This window comes from Curcuma longa, chromosome 18 (genome assembly GCF_044706935.1).
Source record: "Curcuma longa cultivar G26 ecotype Majalengka, Jawa Barat chromosome 18, ITB_CL_G26_1.1, whole genome shotgun sequence".
Classification (NCBI taxonomy): Eukaryota; Viridiplantae; Streptophyta; class Magnoliopsida; order Zingiberales; family Zingiberaceae; genus Curcuma; species Curcuma longa.
In genome coordinates, this window is record NC_133878.1 from 5,702,460 (window position 1) to 5,716,576 (window position 14,117).

Sequence of the window (14,117 nt, forward strand, 5' to 3'; positions counted from 1 at the left end):
AAATAAAGGTTAATGGTTAACGGGTTTAAAACCCGAAACCCATTAGGAATCCATTAACCCCTCCCCCTTCTCTCGCGACTTTTCTTCTCCCGCCTGGAAACGCACGAGCGTTTCCCCTTCTCTCTGCCGAAACTGAAGCAGCGCTCTCTCCTTCACTTCATCGCCTACAGCCAAGGAAGGCAACTGCGATTCTTCTCCTTCCACGCAGTCGCTTCGACCGGCGTGAGGTTTCCTCCCTGAGCGACACCCACGGCAAAACCTCTGTTGCCGTCACATTCCCTCTGCACAGCCGACGCCACCGCTTGCCGCCGTTTCTCCTCCGTGGCCTAGCCGCAAACTTAGCCGCCACATCGCCGTTCATAGCCCAGCGAGCCGTCGCCTTTCTCCGCCGGTGGGTTAGGGCTCAGATAGGTTTGATTTGGTAAGGGTTGAAATTCTTATTGGGTGTGATGGATCCCTTCTGGTTTTTGGGGATTTTCGGTTGGATTTCTGAAGGTTGCTTTGATTCGGCAGATCGATCGGCGGAGCGTGGCGATTCTGGATCACAGCGGGTTGGATCTGGGCAGAGCGTGCTAGGGCTTTTGATCCATTAGGTAAACATTGTTATGGCTTTGCTGGATTTATTGGGTTATCTCCTGATTAGCAATGAAGTTAAGGAATCAAGTGGTTAAATGAAACCTTGCTTTCTGAGAATGGTCGGCCTGGTCTAGGCTTGTTCTTATGGCATGTCCATTGGATTATTTGGTTCTTTTACATGCATCTGTTTACAGAGTATAAGACAAGAGAAGAAATGTTAAAAATATTGAGGAATATTAATGAGTAATGATACAGCAAGCTAATTATGAGAGTAGCTAGTTTTTAAAGATGTAATATGTTGATTATGCATTTATAAGGATAAGTTCAATCTTAAAAAGCTTCCTAGCATTGACGGTGGACATCAGTGTCAATAACACAGTATTAGGAAACAATGAACTGGGTTTGATCGTTAATGGTTAGATGGGGGTCGATAATCCATTAATTGGATTTATTAGCTAAAAGGGGATGAATTTCGATGGATTTAGTTGGATTAAATTATGGGATTTAGTTACTGTTAATTTGATACAGTATAATATTAGTAAGCGTTGTATTGTTGGTTATTCTAATTACAGGACAGTGAACTGGAGTTCTAGACGGAGGTTCTTTTCTGACACGGACCACTTTCTGAAGGCGGGTATTTTATTGTGATATGTATAGATTACTATTACTGGCAGTAATTTTGTTTGCTTATATATGTCTATGTTGAGCATTTATCACCTCTTGTTATTGGTACCATGCTATTATCTGCTATTCATTTGACATATTAGCATCTTGATAGATTTACTGTTCATTGGATATATGTCATCTTATTTCTGTTGCATATACTATGGTTACATAGCATCTCTGCATTATTACATGCTGGCCAGCATTCTGTCCACTCGGTCACGCAGTAGCAGTGACGTCAGAGTGCACAGAGGTCACCACCATATCCACGCGACCTCACCATTTGAGTGTGATGGATCAGACGGGCATAGTTCCCACGCGACCTCACATATGGGTGATGGATCAGACGGGTATGATATAGTTCCCACGCGACCTCACCATTTGAGTGTGATGGATCAGACGGGCATAGTTCCCACGCGACCTCACATATGGGTGATGGATCAGACGGGCATCAGGGTGACCAGGACATGTCATATCTACATGTTGCATATTGCATGATTACACTTGCCTTTGGTTATGTTTACTGTATTTGGTTATTGCACATGTTTGACATGCACTTACAGGAGGCTTATATATCTGTTATGGACTACTTTACATGGTTATCGGGTACTAGTATGTACACTTCTTTTGTTTTTCAGTTATGCATTCTTATTACCTTCAGTAGATTATACATGCATGACTATTACTGCTAGGGATAGTTTACTATACATGTCCACTATATACCCGCTGAGTTCTTTGAACTCACCCCGTTGGATTATATGTTTTTCTTTCAGGTTGATGTCTATCTGGAGAGAGCCGCGCTGCTAGTCCCCCTGGCGACAAAGTTGGTTTTAGTTCGCTTATGGTATTCTGTATGGTTGTTTTGATATCGTATTCTTGGAGTTTACTTGTAGTATTTGGATTCGGTACATTGGTTGTTTCCGCAGGTTTTCTCTTGGGTGTTCCTATCGAATATGTTTTCTATGCTAGAGTGTGGATCATCTTATATTTTGATATTTATCTTATGGTGTGCATGTGTATGTGACATTGTTGTTACTTTATTTTGTTTATCTATCGTTATAAATCCATAGATTGTTATGGATAGGCTGTGTTGGCCTTATTGTTATATATGTATTCAGGGAATTGCAATTGTTACAGGGGAGATGCTGTCGAAATTTTCGGGTAGCCGTCTCCCGGGGCGTGACAATTTATTTGGTATCAGAGCTAGGGTTCCGAGTCTTTCGGTATTTACGGATTTTCGGAGTTTATCTTATACCAATTTATTGGTATTAGAGAAAAGGTATGCAATGCCTTTCGGTTTTGGTGCTTCGGATTTCTGTTTGGAGTCGTTATTACGACAAGGTCATGTTTTGGGACTAGCGGCGACAAAGCATCTCCTTTTTATTGTAACGACCCGGCCCCTCGGCCCCTTGGGCGGCCCAACTAGCGGCCCAATTGGCGGCCCAATCGGCGGTCCCTTGGGCGGCCCAACTCAGCGGCCCCCTTGGCGACCCCTATGTCGTCAATCGACGACCCTCGGCCGTGTCGTTACTCACTAGGACTTTCCACCCCTGGCCAGTGGATTTTTGCCTCCCCAGGATTCGAACTCTAGACCTCCAGGATAAGTACTAGAGTTTATGAATCCTGGTAGCCAAGTGAGTCTCACTTGGCTACCAGGATTCATAAACTCTAGTACTTATCCTGGAGGTCTAGAGTTCGAATCCTGGGGGAGGCAAAAATCCACTGGCCAGGGGTGGAAAGTCCTAGTGAGTAACGACACGGCCGAGGGTCGTCGATTGACGACATAGGGGTCGCCAAGGGGGCCGCTAGTTGGGCCGCCCAAGGGACCGCCGATTGGGCCGCCAATTGGGCCGCTAGTTGGGCCGCCCAAGGGGCCGAGGGGCCGGGTCGTTACAGTGAGCGTTGGAGGCGGTGAGGGCGAGAAGGAGGGGGCTGCGGCGGACGGAGGCAGCGTAGGGGGAGAGGGAGGAGAAGCAGAGGCCTGGGTAGCGGGTGGCTTCCGCTTCCGAAGCTCGTGATCGCCCGCCGGTGTCGGTGCCGCTCCCGAAGCTTCGTCCGCTCCTTCTCTCTCGCCCCTTCCTCCCTTTCGTTGCGACGGAGCCTCTGCCGCCGCCAGAGACGGAGGTGGCGAAGCCACGGAGGAGGCGCTACGGCGGAGGAACGGGGAAGTCGTGGTCGCCTGCTTGCGACGATGATTGCTGCTGGCCGAGGTGCTGCTGGCCGAGGTCTTGCTTAGATCTTCGTTCAGCCCTTATCTGGATTTGGGAGGAAAGTTTGGTTTTTGCAAGTCCGTGAGCGAGCTTCCCGAGGTGCAAGTCTGTGAGCCTCCTGAGGTCTCAAAAACCTGGATTTTTGCCTTCTAGGGTTTGCTAATCTGAACATACCGCTGCTAGTTTTTGGGTTCTGAAACTAGTTCTTCTTTTATGTTGTCCAAGTTTTATTTTTTTTTTTGCCTGTTTCTAGCTCTTTCTTCACGAATTTGTTTATTTTTTTTCTTGAGAAAGATTATGATAGCAGAATATTTGTGCTTATTTAGATCAACTGCTTGTTAGCTTGTTTGTAATCCAGAGTTGCTGTTGGTGCAGTTGTCAGCATAAGCCATGGAGTCCCTCCAAGCAGTCCCCCAGCCCTTTAAGTTGTTTCCTTATAATTCAAAATGAATGAAATATCATTCTTAACGCTCTTGAAAATTTAATGATTAAAATTTTCATTAAAATGAGTTTATTTGAAATGAATGCAATGAGTTAAATGTTAATATTTTTATGCGTTCAATCAACTTATTTTTCAGAATCAATTCTTGAAATTCGAAAGTTAAATAAAAGTCGCACAACAAAACTTGGGAAGAATAATGTGTTTGAACATACTCAAACCTACAAAGTAAAAGAAATTTAATTGTAAAAAATGATTATAATTAAACTAGGGATAATATAGTAAATGTTAAAATAAGTAATGTATTAAAACCTTCAAACAAACAAGGTTTTGTCTCATTACCTAGGATTAAACCAAACAATATTAGGTTATGTTTTATTCCCTATAACCTTGGTTATGTGATTACTTAGTAATCACATAACCAAGGTTATCACGGATGACCTCCAACCAAACGCACCCTAAATGATTAGTATTTATTTCGGCCAATGCACGATGGATGATCAAGTCACCGATTAACGAACTACTGACGTGCATGTTCCTCGAAGATAGTCGCCTGGAGAGATGAAGATACCTGAAAAGTACTCAAAAAGAGAGTTAGAATGATGCTGGAGGTGGTTCCCGGCAAACCAGTCCGACGCTCAAGTTAGGATTTTGCGTGAGGAAGAAGTTTACTGACTTGGGAAAATTAGGATTTATGTGTGTCTACCTGTGCCCATAGGTATGGGTAACATTTTATAGAGTTGATCTCCGAAATATTAGTGTTCGTTTAAAAAATATTCCGTGATACGAGATTCTATTCATATATATGCATTCTAATTATTCATGTTTTTCGAAATATTTTCCTTATTCTTCGGGTGAAATGATCTTAAAGTTTCCTAATCGTAAGGATGAACCAATTTTATAACTTTATCCTGCATGACACATGGAGGTAACAGATTCTCGCCACATCACAAGCATCCTCAATTAGTCTAGTCGAAAGAGGTGTAGTTCGACTGACTGGATTGTGCTTGATGACGTGTCATCGCTCCGCCACATATGGATGAAGTGGTCATAATAGGATCTTGAGCTCGGGGGTCGGTGCTTCAAGTCAATATATCATAAGGCAAAGTTGTGAGTATTGGGACCGGTGCGTTTGCTAGAGGGGGTGAATAGCGATTTTCTTTCTTTCCTGCGAAATCATTAGCGGAAGCAAAAGAACAAAAACAAGATAAAAGAAGACAATCGCTAACCCATTCGATTTACTTGGTATCCACCTCTACGAGGTGACTAGTCCAAGGATCCACACACACAACCGACGATTTCACTATGAAGAAACCTCATTCTCAAAGCAAGCTTCGAAGGCGAAAAAACCTTTACAAAAAGCTCTCTTCCTCGTACAAGATATGTAGTTAGGTTTAGAGGAAGAGAAATGAAGATTACAAAGATTGGAGTTCGTGCAAGAATAAAAGAATGTGAATCATACCTTCTCCAATCGTCAAACTGTGTTTTTATAGAATTTCGTACATCAGTTGATTGCTCCAAGGGCTAGTCGACTGATGGGTTTCAACGGCTCTTTAATCTGCCAGTTGTTGCCCCAACGGTCACCTAGCAGTCGACTGCCCATGAGCAGTCGACTGCTCCAGTCGACTGATCCACTCGACTAATTTTTTTGTGACTTCGGTGTGCTTCTGATCAACCACCAGTCGACTGGTCAAACTGATCAGTTGACTGGTCTGTCAGTCGACTGGTGAAGAACTGGTCAGTCGACTGATCAAGCTGAAACTCCCTTTTCAGCTTCTTCTTCAGCTCTTAGCCTTGACGCAAGCCTTCAAACGTCTTCCACAAGCCTTGTGCCCTTCCTTGCACTAGCTTGAGACGCTTCCCTCAGCTTTGTCGTGCTAAGTCTTCCTTTGCCAAGAGGCCACGCCTTCAGGACTTCATCCTTTGCCAAGAGACCTTGCCTCCGGGACTTCACCTTTGCCAAGAGGCCGCGCCTCCGGGACTTCACCTTTGCCAAGAGGTCGCGCCTCCGGGACTTCACCATTTGCCAATAGGCCGCGCCTCCGGGACTTCACCTTTGTCAAGTCTTCCAACCTGGACTTTCCTGTGAACTCAATTCACAAACGTTAGATCACCAACATTACCTAACTTAAACTCATTTTAGTCAAACATTAAAATCCAATTCACTTGGGGTAAGATTACACCAATAGCGAGCTCGGGGCTTGGTGTTCCAAGTATGTCATAAGGCAAAGTTGCGAGCTCAGGGCTCAGTGTTCCAAGCCTATTGTAAGGCAAAGTCGTGAGCTCAGGGCTCGGTGTTTTAGGCATGTCGTAAGGCAAAGTCGCGAGCTCGGGGGATCTGTTCTAGGCCTATTGTAAGATAAAGTCGCTAGCTCGGGGGCTCGGTGATCCAAGCCTGCCGTAAGACAAAGTCGCGAGCTCGGTGTTCTAGGCCTATTATAAGGCAAAGTCACGAACTCGGGGTTCGGTGTTCCAGGCCTGTCTTAAAGTAAAGTAGCGAGCTTGGGGCTCGATGTTTTAAGCACGTCGTAAGGCAATGTTGTGAGCTTGGGGCTTGATATTCTAGGCATGTCGTAAGACAAAGTAACGAGCTCGGAGCTCAGTGTTCGAGGCCTGTCGTAAGATAAAGTCGTGAGTTTGGAGCTCGGTGTTCCAAATATATCGTAAGGCAAAATCGCGAGTTTGGGGCTCGGTGTTCAAGGCCTATCGTAAGGTAAAGTCGCGAGCTCGGAGTTCGATGTTCTAGGTTTATCGTAAGGCAAAGTCGCAAACTCGGGCCTGGTGTTCCAGGTCTATAATATCCTGGATCATCATAGAAAATATTTGACAATATTATATTTTTAATATTGATGAAATGAGTTAAATTCGTTGGAGCCATTCGTTGGCAAGGTCGGCCTGTTGTCAAGTTCAAGCTTTAGATTCGCTAGTAATGGGAGAGACCACTGGTTTTTGAGTTCTATTCATGACTATGTCCGAGTCTGGAGAGATCGAACCCTAAGAAAGGTAATTGCTGATGGGTGTCATTAGTCCAAGACCAAGAGAGTTTTGGAAGCACTTGAGAGTTTCTAGAGACACTTCAAGTGAGCAGATATAAAATAAAATAATACTATAAGGATTAGTAATCTGATGAATAAATTATAAGATAAAAAGTATTAAAGAAAATATCTTGATGATTCGAAGAGAGATTTATGCTCAATGTTGAAGCTCTACTTCAATAATGGTAGAATAACTTCTTGTCTGATGATATTTGCTAGAGAGTATATATTTTGAGTTGACACCGTCATAGTTGTAGTGATAGACAAATCATTTTTTTTCTTCTAGCAAATTACACTTCATTTAGATCTTGTAGGAAGCATTCTCCAACTTATTCATCGTATGTGTGGCGTTATTTTGGAGCTATAAGGACCAATCGAAAAGCTCCTAGGCTCCCTCTAGGAGCTCCTTATTCCTGTTGTAGGAATGAACCGTCCAAAGTTGCTCAACGCTGAGCTTGCGTGTGATCCACACAACTTGAAAGTATATATACTGGAAAGGTGGGAAGTCGACATTGATGGTGTCGACCTCCATCTATATCAAGAACTAGCGGACCTTGACTCCCTTGAGGTCTTTGATGCCGCCGTACCTAATGATGACTGTTGGTGCAATCTTGCCCCAAGTATCATTTAGTTTTAATGTTTGGCTAAATAAGTTTAAGTTAGGTAATGTTGGTGATCTAATATATATGATTTCAGTAAACAAGAAAGTCCAGGATTGAAGTCTTGGCAAATGGTGAAGTCCCGGAGGTGCGGCCTCTTGGCAAATGATGAAGTCCAGAAGGTGCAACCTCTTGGCAAATGGTAAAATCCCGGATGTGCGACCTCTTGATAAAAGGAAGACTTAACATGACGATGCCGATGAAAACAACTGAAGCAAGTGCAAGGATGAGGAGCCGTGGGCTAGAAAGCATCCAAAAGGAGTACGAGGCTTGTGGAAAATGTTTAAAGGCGTGAGTTTAGGCTAAGGGATGAAGAAAGAAGCTGAAAGGTGAGTTTCAGCTTCTTCAGCCGACTAGGATGATATCAGTCGACTAGTGTCCTGATCCAAAACACAGAGAAAGATCAGTCGAGTGAAAAAGCAGAGATCGGTCGATTGGGTAAGTTATCAGTCGACTGATATTCGAACGTTGGGACTGACAGCTGGAGAAATAACGCAATCTATAATAGCCGTTGGAGCCCACCAGTTGACTGGTCCTGAGACAGCCGACTGATATCGCAAAAATATAAAAACACAGATTCAAGATTGGAGACGAAAGAGTTCTCACTTTCTCATCGTTGTAAGATCTTCAAGTTCTGTAAAGATTTCAAATTCTTCCTCCAAAATTCTCTTTACATTTATAAGAGGAAGAGATCAAGTGTTAGGGTTTCTCCACTTTCAAAGTTATTTTGAGAAGGAAAAAGCTCATAGTGAAAAGATATTGATGGTGTGTGTGGATCCTTGGATTAGTCACCTCGATGAGGTGGATATTAAGTAAATCAAGGGGTTAGCATTGCTCTTATTGGTTTAATCTTATTTTTGTTCTTGTCATGTATTTCCGCTAACATCTTGTAGGCAAGATCAAAAAGTAGCTATTCACCCCCCTTGTAGCAAACGCAACGGTCCCAACAATGACGTCAAAGACCTTAGGCTCGTAGTAAAAGAGGTACTCGAAGTCGACGTAGTAAGGGTCGTCGAGATTGATAGAGAATCTTCCATTGGGACTCAGGGAGAAGGACTTGACTATGTCTGGAAGGAGGCCCGAGGGAGGAGATCGTAGATGGTGGTGCCATTAGAAGCCGAGGAGTGGTCTTCGACAATAGTGATGGAGAGAAGGAGAAGATAGGAGAGGAGGAGGAGGAAGAAGAAGAAGTGAGAAGAAGACAAGGAAGAACAGAAGATCATCATGGTGCCTGGAGGATGAGTCGGGTCGAGATTTAGGGAGGAAGGTTCGGGTCGCTGTGTAGTTGCATTTGTTTTGGGTGTTTCTTCCCATCAAAGATGGTGACCGAGGGGGACCGAAGAAGGGAGATGAGGAATTGAAGATCGATCGAAGGACGATAAGAATTTGGATGGTGATTGGAGAGGAGAGTTGGAGGAGAAAGAGAGAAGAGAAGATTGAAGATATAAGGTTTCATCGATAAGGGAGAACAAAAACTTAGGATTTTAATCCAAAGAAGAGATGGATCACATGCTATTAGAGAAGATTTTCTTTCCATAGCTTTTCTCTCCAATGGAGTCGTGATTATCATTAATTCTTTCGGTGTTAACCATCGCAATGTCACAGTTCAGATTTTTCACAGACGACGCCAATTTATTCTGGGCAATACACCGTGGATGATTAAGCCACTGATTCACGAACTATTGACGTGCACGTTCCTCGAAGATATTCATCTAGAAAGATGAAGAGACCTGAAAATCACTCAAAAAGAGAGTTAGAATGGCATCAGGATAGTTCCCAGTAAGTCATTACGACGCTCAAGTTAGGATTTTACGTGAGGAATGAGTTTATGACTTGGAAAAATTAGAATTGATGTGTGCCTACCTGTGCCCTTAGGTATGGGTACCTTTTATATAGTTTATCTCTAAAATATTAGTATCTGTTTAGGAAATATTCCGAGATACGAGATTATATTCCGATATACGCGTTTCAATTATTCATATTTTTTGAAATATTTTTTTTATTCTTCGGATGAAACGGTCTTCAAGTTTGCTAATCTTAAGGATGAACTGACTTTATAACTTTATCTCATATGACACATGAAGATAATAGATTCCCGCTACATCAGTATTGAATTAAATTGTTTACTAGTATACACAAGAAAAAGTAAAAAGAAACTAAGTAAAATTTAAAAAAATTATTTCAACGATTTAATTCATTTTAAATTCGATTATCTTATCAAATAAAATTAAACATCATAAAAATTAATTCCACTTAATCGTTTACCGTCCTAATCATGTATGAATAATTAGCAAGCAAAAAAAACCATGCAAAATTAAATAGTCTACGTGGAATATGTCGACCCCACGATCATATATAAGGAGGTAAATCAAAAAATTATAATTGACTACAATGGAAGAATGCATTATCTCAGTTTCGTCGAGAATTGTTTACTAGTCTACACTTGAAAAAAAAAAATCTTATGATAAAAATCTGCTATTTACAAGATGAATATATTTAGATCTCTGGATGTATAAAATATTGCAATTAAGTGTCCTTTAGCGGATGATAATTAACATCTACAACAATTTTCTCTATCTAAAGATCAACTTTAGAGGATTGCATTCTGATCCCCTCAGATATAGTCTAGCGACAAAGCGTTTAATAGACTATATATCAAGCATTTAAGATTTAAATCTCAATTACAATGCATGCATTAAATGAGCACTGGATGAGAAATTGCTCGTGCTTTTGAATTTTAATCTCTCTTTTCACGATCGAGGAAGAGGATAAGAATGAAAGAAAAAGATGAAAAATTATTGTTCTGAACAATTAAAGAGGATAGATAGGATCTGTCTTTAAAGAAAACGATAAAGAAAGGTTGGACCATTAATGAGAGGAAAAAGAGAAGTGAATAAGAAATTAGTTCAATAGAAATATAAAGATAAAGATGGAAAACAAGAGAAGCAACTCAAACACAAGTGTTTTACATAATTTGAACTCTTAAGTTTTTTTATTTTATGGTCTATGATTTATCAACGAATTACTCCTCACAATTATTATCTTTTGTCAGTTTTGAAAGATTTTCAAAAGTGAAGAAACCTCCCACACGGTACTTCTTACCATAGATTTTTTCTAAAAAAATAAGATATCTAGTCTTTAAAACTAACTAATTCCGAGGTAAACAATCTGATCTTACATTATATTACACCTACTATATAAATTAGAAAGTACTCGCAATTGTTCGTCCGTAGCGACTAGCATCCTAGATTTGTCATCCACTGAACAAAAATATCCTAGGTTGAAATTTTATCAACCTATTTAAAAATAAATCTAAATGGGTTAGCCTACTCGGGTTGCGAGTCCAGCTGAGTCAATCCGTGGCAAGTTTGGTTTGGTCCATGGGTTGAGAAAGATTTTTTCTTTTTAAAATTGAATTATGGATTATGGATTTATGATGATATATGTATGTTATAGTGAAAGTTATGAATTTTTTAGATTAATTATTTATATCAGTGTTATTATGGATTTTTTTCAAAATATTTATAAGATTTGTATTATTTATTATTATTATTTGGATGGGTTGACCTACCTAATCATCAACCATCCAATAAGTTGACCATCTGACAACTCTAGGTTTAATATGAATAAATCATTAAGATGATCAAATATGTGAATGAGTGACAATCAAACAGAGTGAATATCTTTAACATGCAAATTAAAGACTCTGTAGTAAAAAAAGATGGATTCCACTATCTTAGCAGTTTCACGATCATCTGTGAGGAGGTAAATCGAGAAACTGTAGTTGGTCACTACAGGAGAGGGTATTACCTCGGCTTTGTCGAGATTCAACTCTTGTCCACTTCAGCAACTCTGCTCCATCGTAACCAACTCAACTATGTTCCATGAACTTATTTCTCCTTCTCTCATTATTATCATACATTGTTTCGTCTAATGTATACTCTCCCCATCTATTGTCATCTTCACCTTCTCATATTTCATTCCATTACTGTCATTAATTCTCCATTCACATATCAACAATATCCCTCTTTCCAATACATATGTTTTGTCAAATTTTTTCTCAAATTTACATGTTAACTAATTTGTCAGTTTAGTTAATGTAACTGTTCCAATTTCTTTTTTGATCTCCTGCGAAAGAATCTTAGAAAATGGAGCTCCAAGCCTCGGTCATTGGGTTGCTTCGGAGGTGGATAGTGGATCATTGGAATGTTCCCGTCAAGAACAGCTTCTGGGAACATGCGACCTTTCCTCAGCACCACTCCGGGATGAAGAAGGATAATGGCTTCAGTGATCACCGGAGACCTGCAATCACAGACACCGTGAGAAGGAAGGCCGGTGTGACCGGCGCGACCACTCCGATGCCTAAGTCAACGATCTGGAGGAGAAAATGAGGAAGGAAGATGACGAAAAACTAGAGAGCATACCTGGCCCCTGTGAAGGGGCTCACCTTATATACTGAGGAGGAGGTTCGTACCACGGACAAGGCAAGGTGAAGCTTACCTGGAGAGTACCTCTCCGTACCTGTGAGGAATGGCGTCTTTAATGAGGACGGTACACCACTGGCAGGGGCGTACGTTAGGCGGCGCGTTGCCATACCCAGTGAGGGGGGTGTCAGATGTCTGGCTATAGTACAAGGAAGGGGAGTGGTCAGTGACAGAAGGTATTGTCTTGCCCCGGTTCCTTGGGACGAGTCGGGTATACTGATCAGTCGGGCTGGCCGGGAGTCGACTCGGCGGGATTATCCGCATCTTCTACTGACAAACCGGCCGATCGGACTTGGGTGGGGCCCATTCGGGTGGTAACCCTGGGATTCGGATTCGGGCCGTAGTGCCTTAATCGGCTGCTTCCGGATGGTTGACTCGGCTCGGGCGTCCCTCTCGATCCGGTCTGCCTCCGCATCCTTACGACCGTAACACCAGCCTTCCCACTAGTCTAGTCGAAGGAGACGTGCGTTCGACTGACTAGACCGGGTGAGGCCCGAGTCCGAATCGAGTTATGCCGGTTGGCATTCCTGGGATACGCCACCAGTGCGAAGCTGCCACGTGTCGGAGAGACAATGGCTAGTTCGGCTGGCGGGCACGTGGTCGGCACGGTGTGGATGATTTCCGAGGCATGGGTTACTGCGGCGGGGTGTCCGATGGGACAGCCGAATCGTCGTCATAATGATGGGGATCTTGCCTCAGAAATGTGAACCATCGGACGGTCGCCAGTGAATCCCGCCTTTTTTCCTCCGCCCGATCGGACGGCTAGGAGTCGCTAGGGTTAAGTATAAGTAGAGGAGGGGCAGGCACACCGCGCCTCCCTCGCCGTCTTCGTCTTCTTCTCTGATTTCTTTCTCTCCGGCATCCTTCTCGTCGTCGTTTCCTTTCTTCCCTTGCATCAAGTAAGCTCTCGCCTCTCGCTTAGTCCGTTTTTTCCTTCTTTAGTAGAGTCGTTCTAGGCCATCGTTGGTTTATAGAGATGACTTCCGAGGAGTCTGCACCACCTGCGGGTCCCTGGTATGAGTCCATAGTCAGCACCTTCACTGACAAGTCCCGCTCGAAGCTTCGCCTGAAATATGAGATCCCGAGTCAGTATAGGATTGAGGTCCCCGAGAGCCACCATCGACCCCACACCCCTCCGCCCGGTTTCGTAACCTTTTTCCAAGGTCAGCTAGAGGGGGGGCTTCGGTTCCCGATTCCGGCCTTCTTTCAAGAGGTGGCCGAGTATTTCCAGCTCCCCTTGAACCAACTAGCCCCGAACTCTTTCCGACTCCTCTGTGGAGTCGTCCTAGTGTTCCGATTGTACCAAATTCCGCTAGATCCCGCAGTCTTCCATTTTTTCTTTTACCCGAAGAAGATGACGAAAGAGGGTGTGTTTTTCTTCAACTCGAAACCGAGTCTTCCTTTCTTAGTCGAGTATCCGAGCTCCAACAAGGGTTGGCATCCGCAATTCTTCTACCTTTCTCCCCGAGTCCTTTCGAATTCCCGACTGAGTGGCAAACAGAGCTCCCGGCTTTGCCCGTTCTGAAGTCTTATAAGAAGCACAAAGTCTACCTGGAGGCTTCCGAAGTGCTGAAGGGCCTTCAATTCGATGTTACTAAGCTGGTAGGGGAAGAAGGGCTTCTCTTCCGAGCCGGCTTGAGTCCCATTGTTGCCGAGCTTCCGGCAGCACTCGGTAAGTTGTTTCTTTAATCGGACTTCTGTAATGACTAACCCAGCTTCTCTTCTTCTTATGGCAGACGACGTTTGGATGGATGCGTCGAAGAACAAGTTTCTGAAGTGGACTCGGGCGTCCTTGGAGGCACTGGTAACGCCTACCAAGCCGACTGCTGCAGGGGGGGCCGAGGCGACGGCCACTCCCGAGCCCAAGTTAGTGGAGCCGCTAGCGACAGTGGTACCGGAGGGGGAGGGACAACTCCCCGTGCCGAGAGAACCTGAGATCTCCACTCGGGAAGGAGAACCCGTGGCGGCGGGGCCGGAGGACGCGCATCCTTCGGCAAGAAAGGGGAAGGAACCGGCGGAAGGGGAGAGTCGATCGAAGAAGTCCTCCTCTT

The 14,117-nt window shown here is 43.5% G+C and overlaps 1 protein-coding gene, 1 long non-coding RNA gene and 1 pseudogene across 2 annotated transcripts in view; 2 read left to right on the plus strand and 1 right to left on the minus strand.

Moving 5' to 3' along the window:
* LOC141812185 (peroxisomal nicotinamide adenine dinucleotide carrier-like) overlaps window positions 1-14,117 on the plus strand; it is a 41,127-nt gene that overhangs the window by 12,622 nt on the left and 14,388 nt on the right. The gene's annotated exons all lie outside the window — the stretch shown is intronic.
* LOC141812372 (uncharacterized) lies at window positions 511-2,209 on the plus strand. The gene is made up of 3 exons (XR_012600261.1): window positions 511-593; window positions 1,149-1,206; window positions 2,013-2,209. It is a non-coding gene; the product is annotated as an uncharacterized LOC141812372 (long non-coding RNA).
* LOC141812077 (uncharacterized) lies at window positions 7,285-8,808 on the minus strand (annotated as a pseudogene).